The sequence below is a fragment of the Rhineura floridana genome, chromosome 3 (genome assembly GCF_030035675.1).
Source record: "Rhineura floridana isolate rRhiFlo1 chromosome 3, rRhiFlo1.hap2, whole genome shotgun sequence".
NCBI classification, from domain to species: domain Eukaryota; kingdom Metazoa; phylum Chordata; class Lepidosauria; order Squamata; family Rhineuridae; genus Rhineura; species Rhineura floridana.
This window is the reverse complement of record NC_084482.1, coordinates 227,618,106-227,645,319: the sequence shown is the minus strand read 5'-3', so window position 1 is coordinate 227,645,319 and position 27,214 is coordinate 227,618,106. Positions and strand designations below refer to the sequence as shown.

The 27,214-nt window shown below is 44.8% G+C and overlaps 1 long non-coding RNA gene and 1 pseudogene across 2 annotated transcripts in view; one reads left to right on the top strand and one right to left on the bottom strand.

Annotated features, from left to right (window-relative positions):
• Positions 1 to 23,709, top strand: part of LOC133381882 (uncharacterized) — a 32,717-nt gene extending 9,008 nt beyond the window's left edge. The window contains exons 2-5 of one of the 2 annotated variants that reach the window (XR_009761739.1): positions 16,373 to 16,535; positions 18,203 to 18,377; positions 18,768 to 18,847; positions 23,108 to 23,709. This is a non-coding gene — a long non-coding RNA (uncharacterized LOC133381882). Of the gene's footprint in view, positions 1 to 16,372; positions 16,536 to 18,202; positions 18,378 to 18,767; positions 18,848 to 21,641 lie in introns of both variants that reach the window. The other variant, XR_009761740.1, reaches the window with a different exon arrangement.
• LOC133381804 (zinc finger protein 850-like) lies at positions 1,447 to 26,152 on the bottom strand (annotated as a pseudogene).
• Positions 26,153 to 27,214: the final 1,062 nt, after the last annotated feature.

Here is a 27,214-nt window from a genome sequence, read left to right as displayed (position 1 = left end):
TGATGGCACCCAGCGGCTTTACACAGATGTTAAATAGCATGGGAGAGAGGATAGAACCCTGTGGCTAAAATACCTGGGAGAAGAGGAAAGTCTTGACCTGGCACCGAAAAGTTAACAGTGTTGGTGCCAGGCGCACCTCGTCAATGGGATCATTCCATAATTTGGGGACCACCACTGAGAAGGCCCTCTCCCTTGTTGCCAGACTCCCAGCTTCCCTCGGAGGGGGCACCCAGAGGAGGGCCTTGGATGTTGAACATAGTGTACAGATGGGTTCGTATCAGGAGAGGTGTTCCATCAGGTATTGTGGTCCCAAGCTATGTAAGGTTTTATAGGTCAAAACCAGCACCTTGAATCGAGCTTGGAAACATACAAGCAGCCAATGCAAGCGGGCCAGAATCAGTTTTATACGTTTGAACCGTCTGGTCCCTGTTACCAATCTGGCCGCTGCATTTTGCACAAGCTGCAGTTTCCGAACCGTCTTCAAATGCAGCCCCATGAAGAGCGCATTGCAGTAATCTACCTTGAAGGTTACCAGAGCATGGACAACTGAAGCCAGGATATCCCTGTCCACATAGGGACATACCTGGGACACAACCAAAGTTGGTAGAAGGCACTCCATGCCACTGAGGCTACCTGGCCCCAAGTGACACAGATGGTTCTAGGAGAACCTCCAAGCTACGAACCTGCTCCTTCAGGGTGAGTGCAACACCATCCAGGACAGGTTGGACACCCACCATCTGGAGGGAAGAACCCCCCACTAGCAGCATCTCAGTCTTGTCTGGATTGAGCCTCAGTTTATTAGCCCTCATCCAGTCCATTGTCACAGCCAGGCACCGGTTCAGCACATTAACAGCCTCACCTGAAGAAGATGAAAAGGAGAAATAGAGCTGCGTGTCATCAGCATACTGATGGCAACACACTCCAAAGCTCCGGATGACCGCACCCAACGGTTTCATGTAGATGTTGAACAGCATGGGGGACAGAACTGACCCCTGCGGAACCCCATACTGGAGACTTGAGGGTGCCGAGCAATGTTCCCCAAGCACCACCTTCTGGAGCTGACCCGCCAAGTAGGAGCGGAACCACTGCCATGCAGTCCCTCCCACTCCCAACTCAGCCAGTCTTCCCAAAAAGATACCATGGTTGATGGTATCCAAAGCCACTGAGAGATCAAGGAGAACCAACAGAGTCACATTCCCTGTCTCTCTCCTGACAGAGGTCATCATACAGGGCGACCAAGGCTGTATCTCACTGTTCAGGATATAAATCATTCCAAAGTGGCTTTTAAGTAACCCCCAATGTTGCCCTATTAAAAAGCCCCCAGGACCCTACCCGCAGGACAGGACAGCCGAGGGCAGAGCGATCCTCCCCTTCGTGGCCAAAGGATCTGTTGCAGAGTAGCGAAATTAGGTATTTGAACGTCTGAATGAGCTTTGTGTATTTGAATGTTTGCTAAAGATTGCACCATCCCTGCAAATTAGTCAGACACAGACTTTAAGCTTTAAAAATAAGGAATAACTACTTTATTTAACCATGGACTGCAGAAAAGAAAAGTAATTGGGTGTTAGAACAAATTCAACCAGAACTATCACTAGAAGCTAAAATTATGAAACTGAGGTTATCATACTTTGGACACATGAGAAGACATGATTCATTAGAAAAGATAATAATGCTGGGAAAAACAGAAGGGAGGAGAAAAAGAGGAGGACCAAACAAGAGATGGATTGATTCCATAAAGGAAGCCACAGACCTGGACTTCCAAGATCTGAACAGGGTGGTTCATGACAGATGCTCTTCGAGGGTGCTGATTCATAGGGTTGCCATAAGTCGTAATCGACTTGAAGGCACATAACAACAACAACAAGTTGTGAGTGGCTGGACAACCAGCCAGATGGGCCAATAATAAATCTAATAAATAAATAAAAACAAACTTTTCAAAGCATTGATAAATCTCGTCCCTTGTACATATACTTTGATGCGCCTGAAGGTAGCCATTCTGACGAAAGGTCTTTCAACACACTACAAGCATGTATAAGGCTTGTCCCCTGTGTGAGTTCTGTGATGTGAAGTAAGGTGGCTACTCTTACTGAAGCTCTTTCCACACTCCAAGCACGTATAAGGTTTTTCCTGTGTGAATTCTTTGATGCGAAGTAAGGGTGCTACTCCGACTGAAGCTCTTTCCACACTCCAAGCATTTATATGATTTGTCCCCTGTGTGACTTCTTCGATGCATCATAAGGGCGCTACTCCATCTAAAGCTCTTTCCACACTCCAAGCATTTATAAGGTTTGTCCCCTGTATGAGTTCTTTGATGCGAAGTAAGCTGGCCACTCTGACAGAAGCTCTTTCCACACTCCAAGCATTTATAAGGTTTATCCCCTGTGTGAGTTCTGTGATGCGAAGTAAGGTTGCTACTCTGACTGAAGCTCTTTCCACACTCCAAGCATTTATATGATTTGTCCCCTGTGTGACTTCTTTGATGCATCATAAGGGTGCTACTCCATCTAAAGCTCTTTCCACACTCCAAGCATTTATAAGGTTTGTCCCCTGTATGAGTTCTTTCATGTATACTAAGGGTGTGTCTCTCACTGAAGCTTTTTCCACACTCCAAGCATTTATATGGTTTGTCCCCTGTGTGAGTTCTTTGATGCGAAGTAAGCTGGCCACTCTGACAGAAGCTTTTTCCACACTCCAAGCATTTATATGGTTTGTCACCTGTGTGAATTCTTTTATGCACTGTAAGGGTGCTATTGTCACTGAAGCTCTTTCCACATTCCAAGCATTGATAAGGTTTGTCCCCTGTATGAGTTCTGTGATGCAAAGTAAGGTGGCCACTCTGACTGAAGCTCTTTCCACACTCCAAGCATTTATAAGGTTTGTCCCCTGTGTGACTTCTTTGATGTACTGTAAGGGTTCTACTGTCACGGAAGCTCTTTCCACACTTGAAGCATTGGTAAGGTTTGTCCCCTGTGTGAGATCTTTCATGCGAAGAAAGGTTGCTACTCTGACTAAAGCTCTTTCCACACTTGAAGCATTGGTAAGGTTTGTCCCCTGTGTGAATTCTTTGATGCACCTTAAGGGCATTACTCCATCTGAAGCTTTTTCCACACTCGAAGCATTGATAAGGTTTGTCCCCTGTGTGAATTCTTTCATGTATACTAAGTCTGTCACTCCGACTGAAGCACTTTCCACACTCCAAGCATTGATAAGGTTTGTCCCCTGTGTGAGTTCTTTCATGTATACTAAGTTTGTCACTCCGACTAAAGCACTTTCCACACTCCAAGCATTTATAAGGTTTTTCCCCTGTATGAGTTCTGTGATGCAAAGTAAGGGTGCTACTCTGACTAAAGCTCTTTCCACACTCCAAGCATATATACGGTTTGTCCCCTGTGTGAGATCTTTGATGCAATGTAAGGGTGTATCTCTCACTGAAGCTTTTTCCACACTCCAAGCATTTATAAGGTTTGTCCCCTGTGTGAATTCTTTGATGCACTGTAAGGGTGTATCTCTCACTGAAGCTTTTTCCACACTCCAAGCATTGATAAGGTTTGACCCCTGTGTGAATTCTTTGATGCACTATAAGGGTGTATCTCTCACTGAAGCTTTTTCCACACTCCAAGCATTGATAAGGTTTGTCCCCTGTGTGAATTCTTTGATGTACTGTAAGGGTGTATCTCTGACTGAAGCTTTTTCCACACTCCAAGCATTTATAAGGTTTGTCCCCTGTGTGAATTCTTTGATGCACTGTAAGGGTGTATCTCTCACTGAAGCTTTTTCCACACTCCAGGCATTTATAAGGTTTGTCCCCTGTGTGAATTCTTTGATGCGAAGTAAGGTGGCTACTCTGACTAAACTTCTTTCCACACTCCAAGCATTTATAAGGTTTCTCCCCTGTGTGAGTTCTTTGATGCAAAGTAAGGTGGCCACTCTGACTGAAGCTCTTTCCACACTCGAAGCATTTATAAGGTTTGTCCCCTGTGTGAATTCTTTGATGCACCTTAAGGGTGCTACTGTCACTGAAGCTCTTTCCACACTCCAAGCATATATGAGGTTTGTCCCCGGTGTGAGTCTGTCTTTCCTCTTGTCCCTTTGCTCCATCTTGACTCCTCAGTTTCTGCTCCTGCAGCTGCTCCTCAGCTTTTTCCAGTGATACTTCATATGGTTCATCCTCAGCCTTGACCCCCCAGATGTGTCCTGATGGAATGAAAAGGAAAGGTGATAAAATACTGTGGAGAAATCCTGTGAATATATTATGATTTGTACTTTGAAATAACTATTAAAGCTCAAGGCCTTGTACAATAGGTGCTTGGTAACAGGTTGTGAAAAGAGATGTAGAGAAAGACAATTTTAACAAAACTCTGCTCTCCTGTTCCTCCATTTAAGGTGGACAGCCCAGTACTTATGTACAGGTGGAATTTACAAACCTAGGATGGATCCTGTCTGACAGGAACATGGCCCTTTCCACTGCCCAGAGGGCAGCTCACATCCCCTCCCTCCCTCCCTCCCTCAATGTTAGCCTCCTGTTACCTTCAACATGAGATACTGCTGGAAGTTGAGACGCCCAGGACAGAAGGCACTCACCAAGCTACTGGGGAAGAACAAAGGACAAGTACGAGTAGCGCTGTGACTAATGACTCAGCTGGGTCAAAGCCAAAAGGAAGCCCAGAGGCTGATGCGCACAGGTGCGAAAGGAGAGTTCGGAGTTGTGTGACACACACAAGAGGAATACAGAATGTGAGAAGCATGAACCAGTGAAAGTTAGAAATTTTCAAGCAAGAACTAGAATGCATCAACATTACAATAGTTGGTGTGAGTGAATTAAAATAGACGCCCAGAGGACAGCTTGCATCCCCTTCCTCCCTCCAAATATGTTAGTCCCCTGTTACCTGCAACACGAGACAGATGCTGTCTAGCCCCCTTATCTTCAAAGGCATGGATCACTCCCCCCTTGTTGACACATAAAGTCCATAACAATGAAAGATGCATGTTCAGTCAAGCTCTTGTTTATTTTCTTTTGTCCGTATTGAACCTCTCGCCTTTGTTATGCCAATGTATCTCATGTAGCCCAGCTGAGGGTGATTGGCTTTAAGGAAACCATTGCTGCTCTCTTTTGCATATACTTCTATTTTCTTTTAAATAAACTACTCTTTTATAGATGGTGTGTATTGACTTGAAACTAATGATTCTAAGTCTAGTCTTTGACCTCTGGACTTTGTCCCCTGGTAACCTTCGCAGGGGTGAAAGCTGATTAAGATGGTCTGCCCCCGGATACTCATGGATCCAGAAGGTTTCTGGAATGTTCTGGGAGATATTCCCAGCATGGTTGGCGACACTGCTGAAGCCCTGGTCAATCTCCGGAATACGGAGGTGACCTGGGCAGTGGACACTATTGCTCCAAAGCTCCCTCTCCCACCAGGGAAGGCCCATAATACACTTTGGTTGAGGGTGCAGGACAAGATGGCGGCAGAGCCAGTGAAGTATTTGTTTTGCTCCTATATCAATTTTACATTTCTGCGGTTGTGAGCTGTCTAATATGAGTGCAATTCTCACGGGAGCTGGGTGACTCCTCTACCTTTGCTGGGCTCCTGAATTCTCTGAACCTTGAACCGTAGCATTGCATTTTACGGGATTTATCTTGAAAAGAGGAGGGGAACCGAAGAGATAAGTTATGAACCGGTTCACGCTGGCGTCTGGAGGAGCAAAACCCTTGGAGCAGGAAACATCTATGTTTGTTTAAACTTCTTGGAGTTGGAAAGACTCTTGTTTCCCTAAAAGATCTTCTCACAGCTGAACAGACTAAAACCCAGCCCACATAGACAAGTATTGATTATTATTGACCACCATGCTGCCTGGTAGTCTGTCTAGCTAGCCTAAATACTTGCAGCAAACACGGAGAGGCTTCGAAGTATTGAATTAACATAGGAGGAAGAGCAAGAAATCCGAGTTCTCCTCCCCTGCCACTTAAGGGTGTTGAAATGTGAAAGAGAATAAGGAGGGGGGAATAATCTAGACTGACTGCCAGCTACACCAGGAAGCCTGGCATTGTTGCACTTTTTGTACTTTACGTACCTTTCCTGCCTTCCCCCCCATGAAGGCAGCCGTGACGCTCTTCCCCTTTGAATTTGTGGCAACAGAGAGCAGAGAAAAGAACGTCAAGCGTGACATCATAAACAGTGTACTAGGAGGAAGAAGAGTACGGAGAGGAGACCATTCTGCTGGAGGTTCTGCTGTGAATAGCTGCTTACAGATAGAGCGCGCAGCTTGGCCAGCTCAACTGCAGGTGATCTCTTGAATTAGGCAAAATAAAAGGATAAGGTTGCTTAAAAGCCTGTCCTTAAAGGTAATAGCTACACAGATACCCCTCCTACAAAGGTGGGATTTGGTCTGAACTTTTCCTCACCCCTTCTGACAAGTAGCTTGGAAAAGGGGGTTTAAGAGCTTTGGTATTAATGTATTTTATTGTATTTGTGTCATTTTATTAATTTCAGTTATTGAAAACAGAGTTGTTTGACCATAGTTTTACTCACTGAAGACTAGATTGGTCTCCAGTTTTAATACGGTTACTACACGTGCTCAGTATCGCATTGCCACATAGTTCACCATCTAACTTAGTTCAAAAATCAATTTTAGACTACTGTGAGCAAAAATAAGGTAAAGGAAATGAGTCAAGAGCAAAAGAGCAGTGGATGGACCAAGAAATCCCAGGATTGCCATCTACGGAGAGCTTGGGCTTCCTAGATAGTGTTTGTGTCACAACTGGGGCAGGAGAGAACACAGCCACACGCTCATGGGGTCTGAACTGGCGGTGACCGACCAGGAGAGAGACCTCGGGGTTGTAGTGGACAGCACGATGAATATGTCGACCCAGTGTGCGGCAGCTGTGAAACAGGCAAATTCAATGCTAGCGATAATTAGGAAAGGTATTGAAAATACCTAAGAAAACAACCGATATCATAATGCCGTTGTATAAATCTATGGTGCGGCCGCATTTGGAATACTCTGTACAGTTCTGGTCGCCTCATCTCAAAAAGGATATTATGGAGTTGGAAAAGGTTCAGAAGAGGGCAACCAGAATGATCAAGGGGATGGAGCGACTCCCTTACGAGGAAAGGTTGCAGCATTTGGGGCTTTTTAGTTTAGAGAAAAGGCGGGTCAGAGGAGACATGATAGAAGTGTATAAAATTATGCATGGCATTGAGAAAGTGGATAGAGAAAAGTTCTTCTCCCTCTCTCATAATACTAGAACTCGTGGACATTCAAAGAAGCTGAATGTTGGAAGATTCAGGACAGACAAAAGGAAGTACTTCTTTACTCAGCGCATAGTTAAACTATGGAATTTGCTCCCACAAGATGCAGTAATGGCCACCAGCTTGGACGGCTTTAAAAGAAGATTAGACAAATTCATGGAGGACAGGGCTATCAATGGCTACTAGCCATGATGGCTGTGCTCTGCCACCCTAGTCAGAGGCAGCATGCTTCTGAAAACCAGTTGCCGGAAGCCTCAGGAGGGGAGAGTGTTCTTGCACTCGGGTCCTGCTTGTGGGCTTCCCCCAGGCACCTGGTTGGCAACTGTGAGAACAGGATGCTGGACTAGATGGGCCACTGGCCTGATCCAGCAGGCTCTTCTTATGTTCTTATGGTCTGTTGGCACTTTTGCATACTGAAGGAACTGCAATGGGCACCGCTTAAGCGGAGCGACTGTGCATGCATCCACCCTAAAAGGCTTCATTCAAGTCTAATTTTAGTAGGGGAGGGGCTGGAGGAAACGAGATCATGTGGGCACCATGAAAGGCCTCTGTGGGCACATGTGTGCCTCTGGGTTCCACACTGGCAACACGTGGTATAGAGCAAGATAAGATAAAGATATCTCCTCTGACCCGCCTTTTCTCTAAACTAAATACCCCAAATGCTGCAACCTTTCCTCGTAAGGGAGTCGCTCCATCCCCTTGATCATTCTGGTTGCCCTCTTCTGAACCTTTTCCAACTCTAGAATATCCTTTTTGAGATGAGGCGACCAGAACTGTACACAGTATTCCAAATGCGGCCGCACCATAGATTTATACCATGGCATTCTGATCTCCGCTGTTTTATTTTCAATACTTTTCCTAATTATCGCTAGCATGGAATTTGCCTTTTTCACAGCTGCCGCACACTGGGTCGACATTTTCATCGTGCTGTCCACTACAACCCTGAGGTCTCTCTGCTTCAGCAAGGCTTGTTCTTCTATGTGCTTAGTTAATCTAGCTTTAATAATACTTTCTACCAGTTTTCCAGGGACAGAAGTTAAGCTAACTGGCCTGTAATTTCCGGGATCCCCTCTGGATCCCTTTTTGAAGATTGGCGTTACATTGGCCACTTTCCAGTCCTCAGGCATGGAGGAGGACCCGAGGGACAAGTTACATATTTTAGTTAGCAGATCAGCAATTTCACATTTGAGTTCTTTGAGAACTCTCGGGTGGATGCCATCCGGGCCCGGTGATTTGTCAGTTTTTATATTGTCCATTAAGCTTAGAACTTCCTCTCTCGTTACCACTATTTGTCTCAGTTCCTCAGAATCCCTTCCTGCAAATGTTAGTTCAGGTTCAGGGATCTGCCCTAGATATTCCACTGTGAAGACAGATGCAAAGAATTCATTTAGCTTCTCTGCAATCTCCTTATCGTTCTTTAGTACACCTTTGACTCCCTTATCATCCAAGGGTCCAATCGTCTCCCTAGATGGTCTCCTGCTTTGAATGTATTTATAGAATTTTTTGTTGTTGGTTTTTATGTTCTTAGCAATGTGCCCCTCAAATTCTTTTTTAGCATCCCTTATTGTCTTCTTAACAACAATAATAATAATAATAATAATAATAAACTTTATTTCTACCCCGCCCTTTCTCCACTCAGAGTGGCTTACAACTAAAAACAACACCATTAAAACATAGAGAGTATATTATTAAAAAAGAATTAAACTATGAGAAAAATTAAAACCATAAAATATAGGTTAAAAACAGCAGACAATTTAAAATAATAAAATCATATAATGTAATCACCAAACCTATGACACTTAATTCTGGTCGTTCTCTATCCCAAATGCCCGTTGAAATAAAACAGTCTTTACTTGTCACCAGAAAGACGGCAAGGAGGGAGCTGATTGCACCTCACTCGGAAGGGAGTTCCACAGCCTAGGGGCGGCCACCGAAAAGGCCCTATCTCGTGTCCGCATCATATGTGCTTGCGAAGGTGTGGGGAACACAAGAAGGGCCTCACCTGAAGATCTCATATCCCGGACAGGTTCATGTAGGGAGATACGATCTGTCAAATAGTCTGGACCTGAGCCGTATAGGGCTTTGCAGGTCAAAACCAGCACTTTGAATTGTGACCGGAAACAAATTGGCAGCCAGTGGAGCTGTTGTAACAGGGGAGTTGTATGGTCCCTGTAACCAGCCCCGGTTAGAATCATAGAATCATAGAGTTGGAAGGGGCCTTGTAGGCCATCGAGTCCAACCCCCTGCTCACACCAGGAAATCCACAGCTAGAGCATCTCCCGCAGATAGCTGTCCAGCCTCTGCTTGAAGACATCCAGCGAAGGGGATCCCACCACCTCTCTAGGCAGTCGGTTCCATTGCCGAACTGCCCTTACTGTCAAGAAGTTCCTTCTAATGTCCAATCTGAATCTAGGCTCCTGCAACTTAAAACCATTAGACCTAGTCCCACCGTCTGGGGCAGCAGAGAACAAATCTGTACCCTCCTCTATGTGACAGCCCTTCAGGTACTTAAAGAGTGCAATCATGTCGCCCCTCAGCCTTCTCTACACCAGACTGAACATGCCAAGTTCCTTCAACCTTTCCTCATAAGACTTGTTCTCCATACTGGCTATCATCCTTGTCACCTTCTTCTGAACCTGCTCTAACTTGTCTATATCTTTCTTAAAATGAGATGCCCAGAACTGAACGCAGTGTTCCAGATGAGGCCTGACCAATGCAGAATATAGTGGGACTATTACTTCCCTCAACCTGGAAACTATAGCTCTGTTTATGCAGCCCAAAACTGTGTTTGCCTTTTTTGCCGCAGCATCACACTGCTGGGTCATGTTCAACTTGTGATCCACTACAATTCCAAGGTCCTTTTCACACGCACTACTGCTAAGCCGGGTATTTCCCATCCTGTACCCATACATTTTGTTTTTGTGGCCTAAATGCAGAATCTTGCATTTGTCTTTATTGAATTTCATTTTATTAATTTCAGCCCAATTTCTTAGTCTATCCAAGTCCCTTTGGATTTTATTCCTGTCTTCCATTGTGTTACCTATCCCTCCCAGTTTTGTATCATCTGCAAACTTCATAAGGCTTCCGTCCACCCCATCATCTAAGTCATTGATAAAAATGTTGAAGAGTATCGGCCCCGGGACAGAACCCTGTGGCACTCCACTCGAGACCTCCTTCCAGTCTGAAGCAGAGCCACCAACGACCACTCTTTGAGTACGGTTTTCCAACCAGTTGTGAATCCACCTGACAGTATTTCCATGTAGTCCACATTTGACTAGTTTGCTAATCAAAAGGTCGTGGGGGACTTTGTCAAACGCTTTGCTGAAATCTAGATAGATAACATCTACAGCATTTTCACCATCTACTAAGCTAGCGACCCGATCAAAAAAAGAGATGAGATTAGTTTGACAGGATTTTTTCTTGACAAACCCATGCTGGCTCCTACTAATCACAGCATTGTCATCTAGATAGTTGCCAATGGACTCTTTTATTATCTGTTCTAATATCTTTCCCGGTATTGAAGTCAGACTGACCGGCCTGTAATTCCCCGGATCTTCTTTTTTACCCTTTTTAAAGAGTGGGACGACGTTTGCCCATCTCCAATCCTCCGGCACCTCTCCCATTCTCCAGGATTCCTCAAAGAGGATGGCAAGAGGTTCTGAGAGTACATCCGCAAGTTCCTTCAATACTCTGGGATGCAGTTCATCAGGCCCTGGAGATTTGAACTCATTTAGGTTAACTAGGTATTTCCTGACTATCTCCTTATCAATCTCAAACTGCAATCCCGACCCCTTACTAAGATTGCTACTGATGCAAGGTTGCACACTGTTCCCTTTTTGGGAGAAAACGGAGGCAAAATAGGTGTTGAGCAGTTCTGCTTTTTCCTCATTATCTGTCAACATTTTGCCATCGTCATTGAGCAGCAGTCCCACCATTTCCTTGGTCTTTCTCTTGGTTCGAACATATCTGAAAAACCCCTTTTTGTTGTTCCTCGCTTCCCTCGCCAGCCTCAGCTCATTCTGGGTTTTAGCTTTCCTTACGCTATTCCTGCAAGCCCAAGCCGCTCGTCAGTACTCTTCCTTGGTGATGTGTCCTTCCTTCCATTCTTTATACATGCTCTTGTTTACTTTTACCTCCTCCACCAGTCTTCCGTGTAGCCACATTGGCTTTTTCCGATGTCTTCCATTTTTATTCCTCTTTGGAACTGTTTGCGATTGTGCTTTTTGTAATACTTTCTTCGTGAACTCCCACGCTTCTTGGGCTCCTTCTTCTTTAGTCTATCTAGCCACGGAATCATACCCATCATTTCCCTGAGCTTGCTAAAATCGGCTTTCCTGAAACCCAAGGTCCATGTTTGACTATATTCTTTGGCTTTCCCCAGAATCCCGAATTCCAGCATTATGTGGTCACTTTCCCCCAAGGTACCGACCGCTTTAATTCCCGTGACCAATTCATCCGTGTTAGTTAAGATCAGGTCCAGGATTGCCAATCCCCTTGTTCCTTCTACTTTTTGAAAGAGGAAATTATCAGCAAGGCCCATCAGGAATTTGTTGGAGGCTTTGTGCTTCGCAGAGTTTGTCTCCCAGCTTAGCACTCTGGCTGCAGCTCTTTGTACCAATTTAAGTTTCCGAACAGTCTTCAAAGGCAGCCCCATGTAGAGCGCATTACAGTAGTCTAAGCGGGATGTAACCAAGGCATGCATCACCCTAGTCAGATCAGGAAGCTCCAGGAACGGGCACAGCTGGCACACCAGTTTTAATTGGGCAAATGCGCTCCTGGATACAGCAGCAATCTTGCATTTCTTTTGCCAGAGTTTGTGTTCTTTTTTATTTTCTTCATTCAGACAAGACTTCCATTTTCTGACCAATGTCTGTGGTCTCTGGGTACCTGGAGTGAAAAATGTTAGACTGACAGGCATGCAGGAGAGAGCTTTTTCAGCTGTGGCCCCCAAGCTTTGGAATAATCTACTCCAAGATATTTGCTCTGCTCTCTCCCTGTTGGTTTTCCAGAGACTTCTGAAAATGATCTTGTTCCAGAGAGCCTTTGGGAGGGACTGAAGGTAGAGCCTGACACTGATTTTATGCCTTCCACATTAAATTTTACCTTTGTGGTCCCTTCAGTACCAACCCGTGTGTGTGTGTGTGTGTGTATTGTATTTTATGTATTTTAATTATATATTATGTATTTTAATTTATTTTAATGTTTTTGTGATTTTACTGTTTACAATTCTATTATGTACATGTTTGATTTTATTTTTTAAGCTGCCCTGAGTGCTATTATCATAGGGTAGAAGGGAGGGACAGAAATATTTTAAATAAATAAATCTTAATCAACTCGAAGGAATATAACAAGAACAACAAGAACAAATGAAACCAGAACTATCACTAGAAGCTAAAATGATGAAACAGATGTTGTCATACTTTGGACACATCATGAGAAGACAGGATTCACTACAAAAGATAATAATGCTGGGAAAAAGAGAAGGGAGTACAAAAAGAGGAAGGCCAAACAAGAGATGGATTCATCCCATAAAGGAAGCCACAGACCTGAACTTACAAGATCTGAACAGGACAGTTCAGGACAGATGCTATTGGAGGTCACTGATTCATAGGGTCGCCATAAGTTGTGATCGACTTGAAGGCACATAAGATAAGTGCAAGGGCTGCTGTCCCTAGGATCCAGGAATTATAAGCACTAAATTGGCCCCCAGAGTCCTCCTGTCTGGGAAAAGGGGGTATAGGAAATGACGGCAGCTGTACCGGATAACCTGAAATGCATACTGGGTCATATTGGCAAAGCACGGGTGCCAGGAAGGGAGTAAGAAGGCTATTCTTAACCTCTCCCAACTCTAACAGAACAGGTCGCCATCTCATGAATCTCCCGCATGATCTCCTTGTTAAGAGCTCTCTAGTCTGGATCCAGCTGAGCCCATTCCTCCTGGGTGAAGTGCAAGGACACTTCCTCAAAGGTCACCAGTCCCTGGAAGAAGTAAACCATTGCCTTCCACATTAATACTCCCAGGCAAGGCGTGGACATCATCTGACCTCCACTCGCACTCTGAAGAGAGATGGGGCAAGCGGGATCTTTTCCTTTAGTGTTCACAAATCATCTCAGGTCCAGATGGCATCTACCTGAGAGGTCTGAAAACAACCCAAATGTGACATTGCTGATCTTCTAACAAAAATATGTACCTTCTCTCAAAAACTTGCTACCATATGGACTGGCAAATGTATGACAGTTTGAAAGCCAAAAGGACACAGAAAGTAACCAGGAAATCAGAGGCCTATTATTATTAAAGACGAAATTACCAAACATGGAGTGGAACACAGCAATCATGGGATATGGGGAAATATGCTCTCATGCATCAGGAAGTGTTTAAAGATCAGGAAGGAGAAAGTTGTAATAAATTTATAGTTCTCCCAATGGAGGGATATAAGAAGCCCCCCCCCCACAACCAATCATCAGGATTAGGACTTGTGCTTTTAAACTTGTTTCTAAATGACATGGATTTGGGGTGAGAAGTGAGGTAACCAACTTTACTGTTGATATCATGTTCAGGGTGATTAAAATAAAGAAGGATTGTGAGGAACTCCAACAGGAACTCTCCAAGCAGGCTTCAGTATTAAAGAGCAAATGCAATTAAATGTAAGCAAGCGTCAAGTGATGCACAGAAGTGAAAAAATCCAAACTGAACCGGTGGTGACTGAAAGGAGACACTGAGGTCATGTCAGATGCCCCACTTAAGATGCTGATGTTATAGCTCTGAAATTGGTGAATTCCATATGGATTATTAAGACACAGTTTGAAAATAAAACTGCCAATATCATAACGCCATTATACACATCGAAGATGTGATCCCACTTGGAATGCTGTCTTCAGTTCTGGTTGCCTGACTGCAAAAATAGCATTCTAGAGGTGGAAGAAGTAGAGAAATGGGCAACCAAAATGATCAAGGGTGGCAACATTTGGGGATTTTTGCTGTAGAAAAAAGGCTTAGAGGACACACGATAGAAGTGTATGATCACACCAGACATTTAAAGCACATTCAACACAAATGTAAAGCACATGGCTTCCCCCAAGGAATCCTGGATAATAGTTTTTCTTCACTGTGCTACATTCCCAGCACCCTTCATAAACTACAACTCCCAGGACACTTGGGAGGAAGCCATATGCTTTCAATGTACACTGTGGATGTGCCATAAATGGGCGTGGTGTGGAGAAACTGGGTAATGTCCTTTGATTTAGTAGGAATTTACACCTGGCGTGTAGGAAGATGGAGTGGGAAGTAGCTCCCACTAAATTGCACCTGTTTTGGGAAAAATGTCACTCGCTAAACAGTTTGTCTGCCAGGCTACCCTAAAACAAGGAGCGCAGGGCCACGTTTCGGCTTTACTGAATTAAATGGTAACCTTAATTCCAACACAAAAGGAAAGTGGGGAGGGCTGGCAGTGCTGGAAGTGGGGCAAGAGCAACTCCTGTTTTGTTCTTTTGTTTGTACTCCAGAAGGCAGATAGGGCTAGGGCCCTCCAGATGGATAGGCTTGTTTACCTTTACCTGTGATGCTCTGACTGACTTCCTTCTGTTGCTAGACTGTGACGTCTTTAGGGAAGCTTACCTGCCCCTCCTCCTTCTGCCCTTTCCACTCCTTTGTCCTCCGACTGTCCGGGAGAGAGGAGACATCCCTTTGTCTCTGCTCTCTCCAAGCCATGAGGCTGATTCCCACACCTGGGCGTTATGCCTCCAACTTAGTTAGTTAGAACTAGGTTTGCTTTTCTATCTACAATATATTTCTCTAAATAAAGTAGTTTTTCTTATCTTACTAAGTCTCAAGTCTCAGTGATGCTCATGCAGGGTAAAAGCCTGCTTTCTTAGGCAAACGCACGCACACGCTGGCATACTCGCATTTCAACATCTGCTGTTACTCTTCTGCTGTTGCGTTGCTTTAAATGAAATTAAGCACTCACAAATGCACAGTGCAACTACGGTTATGGGCCCAGCAAACTAAGTTGAATGCAGGAAGAGTTGGCCAGTGGGGGAGGTTGCTGTGCAGTCTCGGTGCCCCCCTCCTTCCCATTCAATGCAAGTAAAGTGCTGTGATCAGGCCAAATCCAGGCATTGCAAAGGAGGAAACGGAGCCCTGGTGTTTATGATAGCCTTCCTTAGCTTTGGTGCCTTTGGACTACAACTCCCATCAGCCCCCGCCAGTGCACTTGGGGTGGGCTAGATCTTACCATTATTGCTTTTAGATTTTAATGTTTATTGTATTGCTGTGTCATTTTGTGTTATTTTGTTCATTTTGTACATCGCCCAGAGTGGCTGGATGGCCAGCCAGATGGGCGACTAAGAAATCCAATCAATCAATCAATCAATCAATCAATCAATCAATCAATCAATCAATCAATGCAGGTTGTAGCTGAAGCTAAAAGGGCTTGTGTGTAACTTACAAGGGAGGCATTAAGTTAGAAAGAAAAGCAGAACACAGAGATAGAAAGGATAGCTGAAGTATCTTCACTCAAGAGACATGTTCCAAGGTTGAAAAAGATAACTTCAGACTATGGGATTTAAAATGTAAAGCCCTCTGTATTGGCCCGTGGGCAAGTTCAGCAGCTACATTAGCAGAATAGCTGCCTGTAGGCAAAGGGGGGCTTGTATTCCCCCCCCCAGCCTACGTTCTCTAGTTTAGCATTCAGTATCTAAGCATGAGGAAGATGGGTCAAGGAACGGTCAATGAATTAGCTCAGAGCCACCTGGAGTCTAATCTGGGGTTCCTAATAAGCATTCGGTGTGATGCTCTGCCAAGAGTGATTCTGGGATGCTGGGAAGGTGCCTTGTTAACCAAGATAATATAGATTTTGAAGCAGTTAATGCCCCGGTAGGCAATTAGAGGCTTTGCTTATCAGTTGTTGTTATGTTGTATGATGTAGCCTTTCCTAGTAAATGCGTCATATTAATTAATGCTTATGTAACCTCATTATTGAGCTGGTAAACATGTATGCTATAAAAAAGGGTCTGGGCTGCTTGGTTCAGTGTTCAGCCTGGTCCATGTTTGTGCAGCCTGTCCCATTGTGTATTGGGTATACCTGTGGGTTGAAAGCTTCTCAATAAACATCTTGTCTCCTGTTAAGTAAACCTGCGACTCAGTCTGCCTTCTTCATCTCTCTGGTGCCTTGAAAACCTGAATGCCCAGGAAGGGGGGATACACCCTCCTGGAAGGAGAAGAGTTGGAAGGAATCCTGACTGAGAGACAACCCTTGGCTGATGATGAAGACACAACTGCTTCATGGAGACGTAAGCATACAAAAGTAAAATCTCTGCTTATTTCTGCTCTATCAGATGAAGCATTGAATATCTGTACAGGTTGCAACACTGTAAAGGAGATTTATGAAAAGCTGCAGGGAGTCTATAACAAGAAAACAAAGAGCCATATCTTATATCTTTACAAAGAGTTATTTTCCCTGAAAGAGACTACTGAAAGAGGTAGTCTGAATAAATATATAGAAAAGTTTTCAGAACTTATAGCTAGATTGGAAAGATGTGGCAGAGTTTTGGATCAAGAATTAAAGAAAGGATTGCTTTTCAGCTCTCTTAATTAGGATCATAAATTAATTTCCTGCTTATTAGAGAATTCTGAACAAGACCTAAATCAGTTCATATCATCTTTACGAGATCAGGACTTTAGGGGAAAGCGGGAAATGCAGGCTGTGTCAGAGCAACAGGCAAACCTCGCTAGAGGCAGAAATGAAAGGGACAAAGGAGTGAGTCATCACCCCAATCCACACAAGAGCCAAGACAGATGGGATGTGTGTTTTGAATGTGGCTCTCCAAAACATTTTCAAAGGAATTGCCATAGGAGGCAGATGAGAGCAATGCCTGACTTCAAAAGGGGAGCCCCCAGGTAAACACCAGATAAAGAAGAAGCAGATTTTTAATTGACTCAAGATCCACCTGACATATTATAATTGATAGAAACCTGTTTAAAAGTTTTGAAAGTCACAGACAAAAGACACAGCGACTGGACAAGAAATTTTCCGTGAAGGAATTGGGACAGTTGAATTATTATGCAAAGTGGCACATGAGGAAAGAAAGGTAGAACTGAAAAACTGTCTATATGTTCCAGATTTTAAAGACAATAAAAATAAAGCAAAGTCCCCTTTTGCTTTTCTGAACCCCAAGGACAGACAGCTAGAGTGATCTGACCCATAACAGTGCCTCAAGCCCACCCTCCTGCCCCACATTCTGTGGGGGTAGGGGTGGGGACCATTTCAGCCTTCACAACCAAAGGTCTGCTGTTGTAGAGAAACTCCAAGGAGGGAAATATTGTGACATGTTGGATGAAGAGAAGAAGGGAGGTCAAAGCGGCCAGGAGCAAGTGTGCCCTGATGGGTCAGTCTTTTCTGGATGATATTACACAGGAACGGGGTGGGCGAGGGGGGAGAAGCTTCAGCTCCTCAAAGGGCCCCACGACACAGCTAAGCATGTGGGCTCCTGCTGGGAGGAAGGGTGGGATATAAATTAAATAATAAATAAGTAAATCTACCTGCTGAGGTCTCCTCCTCTTCTTTGGGTTCCTGCATCACTGGATCTTCTCCTTCTTCCCAACAGGAAATGAGGTCTGGTTCTTTAAAAAAAAAGAAAGAAGGAAATCAGGCAAGATTAGTTATTTTTGACCACAAAGTATTTGGGCATTCCAAATCAAATCTGAACGCTGAAAACATTTTGAACGAAAGCAAAGGAATTAAGCCTTGCCAACAGCACGCGACTCGGGCCATGTGCTTTGAGTGCTGTGGAGCCAGTTCTTTGGAGTTCTCTTCCCTTTCAAGTACAACAAGCCCAGATGTTGTTACGCTTTCCAAGTTTGTTGAAAGCTTTTTGTCCCCGCCCAAAGAATTCTTAATTACTGTTTTTATGATCCTTATTAGGTCTTATATTCTGTTTTTTATATATACATTTTCCAGTGAAGTTTGGCTTTTATTGGAAATGGTAAGCTGCTGTGCGGAAGAAGTTCCTCGAAAAGAAAATGGAAATGGACTGCCTTCAAGTCGATCCTGACCTATGGCGACCCTATGAATAGGGTTTTCATGTTAAGCGGTATTCAGAGGTGGTTTACCATTTCCTTCCTCGAAAAGTGAGGTATAAATTTTTAAATAAACCAGTAAATATGCTGTAGAATGTGTCTTGGGTTTAAAAAGAGTTCATATAAAAACCTGTGCAAAACCTGAGCTGTGTGGCTTTGCCAGATAATATCTGTGCTGATGAGCTTCTAGCTCTATTTGATGCAGGACTTAATGAGAAGCAAGGTCCACTTTTGTTCAGAGGGGCTCATTTTTACAATTAATGCTGAATTTGGCCTCAGGCAGGTGCAGCCTTGCAAGATCTCAGCTGCATGACTGTGAGACGGGGACCCTCTTGCAGAGCATGCATGGCCTCGCTTTTACTTTGCGCTTGAAGGAAATAATATCCAAGAGCTGGAGAAGGAGGAATGAAGAAGCCCTCTTTGACTGTCTGCCCCCTTTCTTAAAGGAAGGACCAGCCATCAAGTAGTCTGCAGGATCCACAACTACAAAAAGGAGTCTGTGGCAGAATAGTCCCTGACAACAAAAGTGAGTAACCCAAACTACACACACCACAGAGAATGGGAAGAAGAATCCGGTGTTGCTGCAACTATTACCTATTCAAATTTTAATAGTCTTTAACTTGGAAATTAAGTGCCAGATATACAAGTTTGGGACAGAAGCTTTAGGTTTGAATGTTTGGGGCTCCTGCATTCCAAAATTTACCACTGCACCTTTTCTTAAGATCAATGGTCCACAGTCCTGCCCAGAATCCTGGGTGGGATGGGACCATTTCTTCCTTCGCAACCCAAGGTCTGTGGATGAAGAGAAACTCAGAGGAATGAGATGTTGTGAGATTTTTAGGTGGCAGAGGAATGGAGAGGGAAAAACCATGAGAAAAACTTGTAGACTAATGGGTCAGTCTGCCCTTGATGACATTACTCAGGAAAAAGAGGGGTGGGTGGAGAATCTTCACTTCCACAAAGAGCCCCACAACACTACCTGCTGATGAATTTGAGGAGCACATTGCTAAGAACATAATAACCAACAACAAAAAATTCTATAAATACATTCAAAGCAGGAGACCATCTAGGGAGACAATTGGACCCTTGGATGATAAGGGAGTCAAAGGTGTACTAAAGAATGATAAGGAGATTGCAGAGAAGCTAAATGAATTCTTTGCATCTGTCTTCACAGTGGAAGATATAGGGCAGATCCCTGAACCTGAACTAACATTTGCAGGAAGGGATTCTGAGGAACTGAGACAAATAGTGGTAACAAGAGAGGAAGTTCTAAGCTTAATGGACAATATAAAAACTGACAAATCACCGGGCCCGGATGGCATCCACCCGAGAGTTCTCAAAGAACTCAAATGTGAAATTGCTGATCTGCTAACTAAAATATGTAACTTGTCCCTTGGGTCCTCCTCCGTGCCTGAGGACTAGAAAGTGGCCAATGTAACGCCAATCTTCAAAAAGGGATCCAGAGGGGATCCCGGAAATTACAGGCCAGTTAGCTTAACTTCTGTCCCTGGAAAATTGGTAGAAAGTATTATTAAAGCTAGATTAACTAAGCACATAGAAGAACACGCCTTGCTGAAGCAGAGCCAGCATGGCTTCTGCAAGGGAAAGTCCTGTCTCAGTAACCTATTAGAATTCTTTGAGAGTGTCAACAAGCATATAGATAGAGGTGATCCAGTGGACATAGTGTACTTAGACTTTCAAAAAGCGTTTGACAAGGTACCTCACCAAAGGCTTCTGAGGAAGCTTAGCAGTCATGGAATAAGAGGAGAGGTCCTCTTGTGGATAAGAAATTGGTTAAGAAGCAGAAAGCAGAGAGTAGGAATAAACGGACAGTTCTCCCAATGGAGGGCTGTAGAAAGTGGAGTCCCTCAAGGATCGGTATTGGGACCTGTACTTTTCAACTTGTTCATTAATGACCTAGAATTAGGAGTGAGCAGTGAAGTGGCCAAGTTTGCTGATGACACTAAATTGTTCAGGGTTGTTAAAACAAAAAGGGATTGCGAAGAGCTCCAAAAAGACCTCTCCAAACTGAGTGAATGGGCAGAAAAATGGCAAATGCAATTCAATATAAACAAGTGTAAAACTATGCATATTGGAGCAAAAAATCTGAATTTCACATATACGCTCATGGGGTCTGAACTGGCGGTGACCAACCAGGAGAGAGACCTCGGGGTTGTAGTGGACAGCACGATGAAAATGTCGACCCAGTGTGCGGCAGCTGTGAAAAAGGCAAATTCCATGCTAGCGATAATTAGGAAAGGTATTGAAAATAAAACAGCCGATATCATAATGCCATTGTATAAATCTATGGTACGGCCGCATTTGGAATACTGTGTACAGTTCTGGTCGCCTCATCTCAAAAAGGATATTATGGAGTTGGAAAAGGTTCAGAAGAGGGCAACCAGAATGATCAAGGGGATGGAGCGACTCCCTTACAAGGAAAGGTTGCAGCATTTGGGGCTTTTTAGTTTAGAGAAAAGGCGGGTCAGAGGAGACATGATAGAAGTGTATAAAATTATGCATGGCATTGAGAAAGTGGATAGAGAAAAGTTCTTCTCCCTCTCTCATAATACTAGAACTCGTGGGCATTCAAAGAAGCTGAATGTTGGAAGATTCAGGACAGACAAAAGGAAGTACTTCTTTACTCAGCGCATAGTTAAACTATGGAATTTGCTCCCACAAGATGCAGTAATGGCCACCAGCTTGGACGGCTTTAAAAGAAGATTAGACCAATTCATGGAGGACAGGGCTATCAATGGCTACTATCCATGATGGCTGTGCTCTGCCACCCTAGTCAGAGGCAGCATGCTTCTGAAAACCAGTTGCCGGAAGCCTCAGGAGGGGAGTGTTCTTGCACTCGGGTCCTGCTTGCGGGCTTCCCCCAGGCACCTGGTTGGCCACTGTGAGAACAGGATGCTGGACTAGATGGGCCACTGGCCTGATCCAGCAGGCTCTTCTTATGTTCTTATGAGACCCTGCACAAGTGGATCTTCTTCTCCTCGTTCCAAAAAGGAAATGAGGCCTAGCTCTTTCAAGGAAACACGCAAGTAACTTTCTGCTACAAAACTAGCTAGGTCTCATTCAGACTGTCAGGATATGGAGCCAAGCCAGATATTTTAATTTGGGGAATCTCTCAGTGGACGGAAGGAGAACTTCCACCTGACGGCCAACCTTCCTCTTTATAGCATGAGATGAGCTTGATCAAACCAAAGGCCTGTCTAGTCCAGCATTTCCACAGGGCCTGAATCGATGTGTATGGGAATCCCACAATCAGTCCAAATAATACCAATAAAATTTATATCCTGTCCTTCCTTCCAAAGGGAATCCAGGAGCACAAACAAATGATGAAGCACCGAAATCACCTTTAAAACAAAACCTCTTCTTAAGAAAACAAGGACAGAAGGCTATAGCCATCATGACTTGTAGCCCTTGAGAGCCTTCTCTTCCATGCATCTATCCAGCTTCCTTTTTCAAGCCATCCGAGATGATCACTAGGAGAACTCACTGCCTGATGGGCGACTCTCCCCTGGATGACATTACTCAGGAACAGAAAAATGCTTCCATTCCCAGACCAAAAGAGGTTCCACAGTACAGATAAGCACTAACCTGCTGAGGTCTCCTCCTCTTCTTTGACGACCTGGATAAACAGACTTTCTCCTTCTTCCTTACAGGAAGCGAGGTCTTGTTCTTTCAAGGAAACAGACAAGAGAACTTATTTTTAACCACAACATAAAAAGTCAGGGATTCCATATCAAACCAGTTCTACAACCTCTAAGCTAAGAGGAGGAAGAATTTTGATTTTTAATTCTGGGAGCGGGACAGGGAGAACCCCATTTAGAATCGAGGTAAAAGGGTGAGAACCCTTGCCACTGTGGAAGCAAATTACCCCAATAAATGTTGCACCCATTCAGAAGTAAGCCCCAATGAGTCCAATGGGACACCCTCCCTGGTAAATGCAGATTAAATTATACCAGGTGTGGGGATCCTGTGGCCCACCAGATGTTGCTGAACTCCCATCACCCCAATCATTGGTCGTCCTTGCAGGAGCTGATGGAAATTGCAGTTCACCAACATCTGGAGGGCCAAAGGTTCCCCTCCTCTTTTTAGGGGGTCATCATATTATTTTATATTAAAGGGCTGGGGCCAAGGGGGAGGAGGGGTGCGGTCTGAGGAGGAAAGGGAGGGAATAAGGGCCTCATTGATACCCTGTCCCCAAGACCCCCCAAAAAAGCCTGGAGCCAGCCCGGCCCATAGGGGCCAACTAGACACACATGGGAGGCCCTCAAGCCAGAGAGAAAGGCAAGAGTGCATCTCCTGCTGCTGTCCCCGACTCCGGAGGTGGCCCATAAACATCAGGACTGGGGCCCTTGAGAGCCTTCTTTTCCATTTATTTATTTAGATTTATATCCCACCCTTCTTCCCACTAGGAGCCCACAGTGGCAAACAAAACACTCAAAACATTCTGAAACACATAATTAAAAACAGGGTTTAAAATATATTAAAACAAAAACATCTTAAAAAGTAATTCCAACATACACAGACTGGGCATGAAGCCATTTTTCTTAGCCCCTTTTAAAACAATCCCAGAAATCCACCAGGAGAACTCACAGCCTGATGGGTGACTCTCCCCTGGATGATATTACTCAGGAATGGAAAAACGCTTCCATTCCCAGACCAAAAGAGGCTCCGCAGCACAGCTAAGCACAGACCTGCTGAGGTCTCCTCCTCTTCTTTGGCGACCTGGATAAACAGACTTTCTCCTTCTTCTTCTCCATCTTCCAAACAGGAATTGAGCTCCGATTCTTCCAAGGAAACAGACCGGACTATTACTTTTGACCACAAGATATTCAGCCATTCCAAGTCAAGCCATTTGTAGCTAAGAGGAGGGATTGTTTGTTAACTCCTGCACCCCTTGAAGAGGAGAGGGCCGTGTGGTCCCAGCAGGGTCAGCCTGGCACTTGGGAACATGCGCTCACTGGATATGATGCCCAACCTGAACTGCCTGATGGGGAGGGCACGGTGGAACTCAGCCAGCCCAGCTGTTTTCATTTGGACAACATCATCTCGTCACAAAGAGAGTGAAAACCAGCCCTGACAGCTTCGCCCTCCTCCTCCTCCTCCTCCCAAAAGGAGTCAGGGCTGCGCTTCACATTTACACTTCTGGAGGAAACCTTTCTCCATGGAGATTAAGAGTGAAGCCACCGCAAGATATTTGTGTAGCCAGGAATGCTCCCATAAGCTTTTCAGTGTCATAGGTTGAGAATGTACATGCAAATATCAATGCTGGCATCGGGAAGAGACAGAAAAGGGCCAGAGTATATGGTTTCGATCTCTGAAAGGGAAATGATGGTGTGTTGCGTATAAATAAATGCTCCCTTCCTAAATGCATTTTCTCTGAAAAACGTCCTATTGATTTTGATGGAGTCAACTTTGAGGCAAGCATGTTTGGGATGGCAGCTTAATTTTAACTTCCAGTTTATGATTCAGTTATAATTTGCATAGCGAAAGGGCTCCAGCAATGGGGGTGGTGGGTGGGGGAGTGAGAAATTTGTCAGAAAGAGTGCAGATGCCGAATTAGACAATATATGCAAAAGCACATAAAGTCAAGTTCTATGTCATGGTATGATTCTGAAAATTATATGTAGAAACGAATGATGGAAAATATAGTCTATGGCTGAGTACAGAATAATGTCCAATTTCCAATGCACATGCAATTTACCGCACAGAGTGTGATGTGAACTACTAGCTCTGTAGACAAGATGGACATACACTCCCAATGACAACACAGCAATAAAAGGCAGAGGTGTGCTAATACAGAAATATAAAATGCAAAGATAAAATGCACAACATATCTCAAATAATTTGCCAAATGTGTTTCGACTTGAAGCAAGTCTTCTTCAGTGGCATCTATTTGGAGAGCTTCTCCAGAGAATCTTCCTCAACCGAAACACACAACAATATGCAGAATACAGCAACATTCTTGCAGAAACTGCACTAGGGCTGTCTTGAGAACTGGCAAGGACTTCAACTCCAATGCGTGGGGGCAGGATCCAGGCAGGCACCAGTCCTGCTCACAGACTGGTGCAAGCACAGGGGTGCCCACCTTTATTCTGCAAGCTGCCACCTCCGCGTCTTCCTAGGCCCCAAAGGTATAAACTGGGCAGAGGGAGGAAGGGAGAGGGAGAGAGTGCTCTCCCAAGCGCCAATGGAGCAGCAATTCCCACTGCGGAGTTTGAACAACAACTCCCAGAATCCCTAGTGAGAAACTCACTTTGCACTCCACACATCATTGGCACAAATGGTCTCCAACATCTATCAGTTAAGAAAATGTGTCTCCTTACTAAAAGAGACTCCAATCTCATAATTCTTCTCCATGACTTCCCTGCACGGAGCTCTTTGGCCCAGATCCAGCAGACCCACTCCTCCTCCGTGAAATCCACAGCTGCTGCCTCCTCCTCCTTAAAGGTCACCGGACCCTGCAAGAAGAAAATGCCATCTGCTCAAGAGACAGTCTGTTCTGCACAGACCATTGCATCCAGCTTGAAAGGGCTCTGCCCACATGGCAAAGTTGGATCCTGAGGCGAGAGTCCAGTAAGGATCTGGCCCGCAGAGCCAGAAAGGGTTCCCACGGCTGGTTTTGAAACTAGAGGGCTGTGGACGCCGCAAGCAGAAAGGGCATTTACCTTGAGCCATTCCCCAAAAGAGCAAAACTTTAGGATCAAATCCAGAACTTCTCAATATGGCCATTTAGGTGAAGGACATCACTGAGCTAGGTGGACCAAGTCAATATAAGGCACCTTCCTCTGTTACCACAAAGTAAATGACTTCCTGATCATAGTGAGCAGCTGGGGTGCAAAGCGGGAGGCTGACACCACTCTTGTCTACCTTGCAAGGCTACAGTTTGGATGAGTGAGATGAGCTTATTTGCTGGCCACACATGTTTATTCAGACCTTCCTCCAAGGGCCCCAGAGTGGGAAATGTAGGTTGATCTCCCCCTCCCCAACCTTCAGCAGCAGCAACAAGGTTGTACGGTCAGGAAGGCAAGGAGATGATTGTCCTAATCTCTCTCTCTCTCTCTCTCTCTCTCTCTCTCTGTGTGTGTGTGTGTGTGTGTGTGTATGTGTGAGAGAGAGAGAGAGAGAGAGAGAGAGAGACAGACAGACAGACTAGAATTGGGGGGCATTGAGGAGATCCCAATAAGAGGCAAAGTGCATTTGGCGGAGAGGGTAAGCACTGAGCTGGGAGTTCGACTGGATGGTCTTACAGGCCCCTTCCAACTCTATGATTCTACAAAAAGCGTATTTCCTCCCAGGAAGTACCACTCACAGAAACACACTGTAGTCAGAACGAACAATAAAACAGCCCCGTTTGTACCTGGAGAAAATATTGCTCACTTATTCGCTTGCTTACTCTCTTTTGGGGGATCTGCTTTCTTGTCCAAGGCGTCGGGGTAGAGGACACCTGCTCCTGCTCCCCTTTTGTCCTCACACAGCAGCCCAGCGAGGTAGGCCGGCTTTCTTAGCCCCGACACCCGGGGGTCTCCTCTGCACCAGGACGTCTCTTCCCACCCCCACTCCTGGGGGAGAGGGCGCTTCAAAGAAGATCGTGCAAAGGAAGCGCTGCAGCTGTTCGGCTCCCAATGTTGCCCCTAGGTGGCATGCATGCGACTCCCCCCCATAAATTCCCGGGGGAGATGTGGGGGGAGGATCTCCCACTCTTTCCACCCCCCAAAGGCAAACTCCTGACCTTTCTCACCCCACTGCTGCACCTCTCTCTTTGTCTTGCGTCCTCGCCACGATCCAGCCTCCTTCCTCCTCCTCCTCCTCCTCGCAAATCAATCAAGCCTGTTTGCTTTCCTGCTTCATTCTTGTCTCCCTCCCTCCGTCCCTCCCATTGTCATGACAACATCCTGCCTCTCTAGGAAACAGAGCTCAGTTCCTTCCACCGCTGGAGGACTGAATGCCAGCTGCTTTTTGCAAACAGCGTTTCCATGGTTTCTCCCCTGCATGCATCCTTCGATGTGACCGGAGCAGGGAGAGGCGACTGAAGCTCTTTCCGCACTTGGAACAGGATTACTTATATCTGCAAAACACACACACACACACACACTCACAAAAACCGTATTGGAAGCTGGGGAGTGTGAAGCTAGCAAATCAATTGCGATGGCAAAAGTTACGTATTTACTTTGAAAAGCTCCCGGGTGAACAGGCCCTTGGTTTGCAAAAAACGTCTCAGAAGACAGAGCAGTAAGTAAGAAAACCGCTTTTAAAACGAGTGTCTGATACAGAGCAAAGGGGCAAACAAATATACATGGTAAAAACACTAAAAATAAAATCCCCCAAAATCTGGTTTACTTATTTATTTATTTATTTATTACATATGTGTACCACCTCATAGCTGAAGCTCTCTGGGTGGTTTACAACTATTTAAAAAACAGATGCTAAAATACCTGGCAGAAGAGAAAAGGTTAAATTCTCAGTTTACTCTGAGCCACAGAACCTGCTTCGTTTAAATGAAATAGGAACAATATGTAGTCCCATTTCTCAGCAAAGTATGTATGCAACAGTGGAATGAAAATAAACCAGTCCCACTCCCACACCTTCCTCCCATGCACACGAGTTAATCAAATAAGTCACAGAGACAATCTTCTTAGGTAAAAAGAATAAAGAGTCTTTACTCCTGACCTTCATGTTGAAGACAACATAGGCTCTAGCTTAGATAGAAAAAAATCTGTAGTCTCAGTTCATTTTCTGTCATTGGTGAGGATGCTCCTCGAAGACACTGCCTATTCCCTCTGCTAGAGGGTAATGGAGAATATGAAAAAGGATCAATATCCCTTAACAAAGGAGGAAGTAAATAACCCCACCCTTTGAGGAAGTTACATCATGGTCA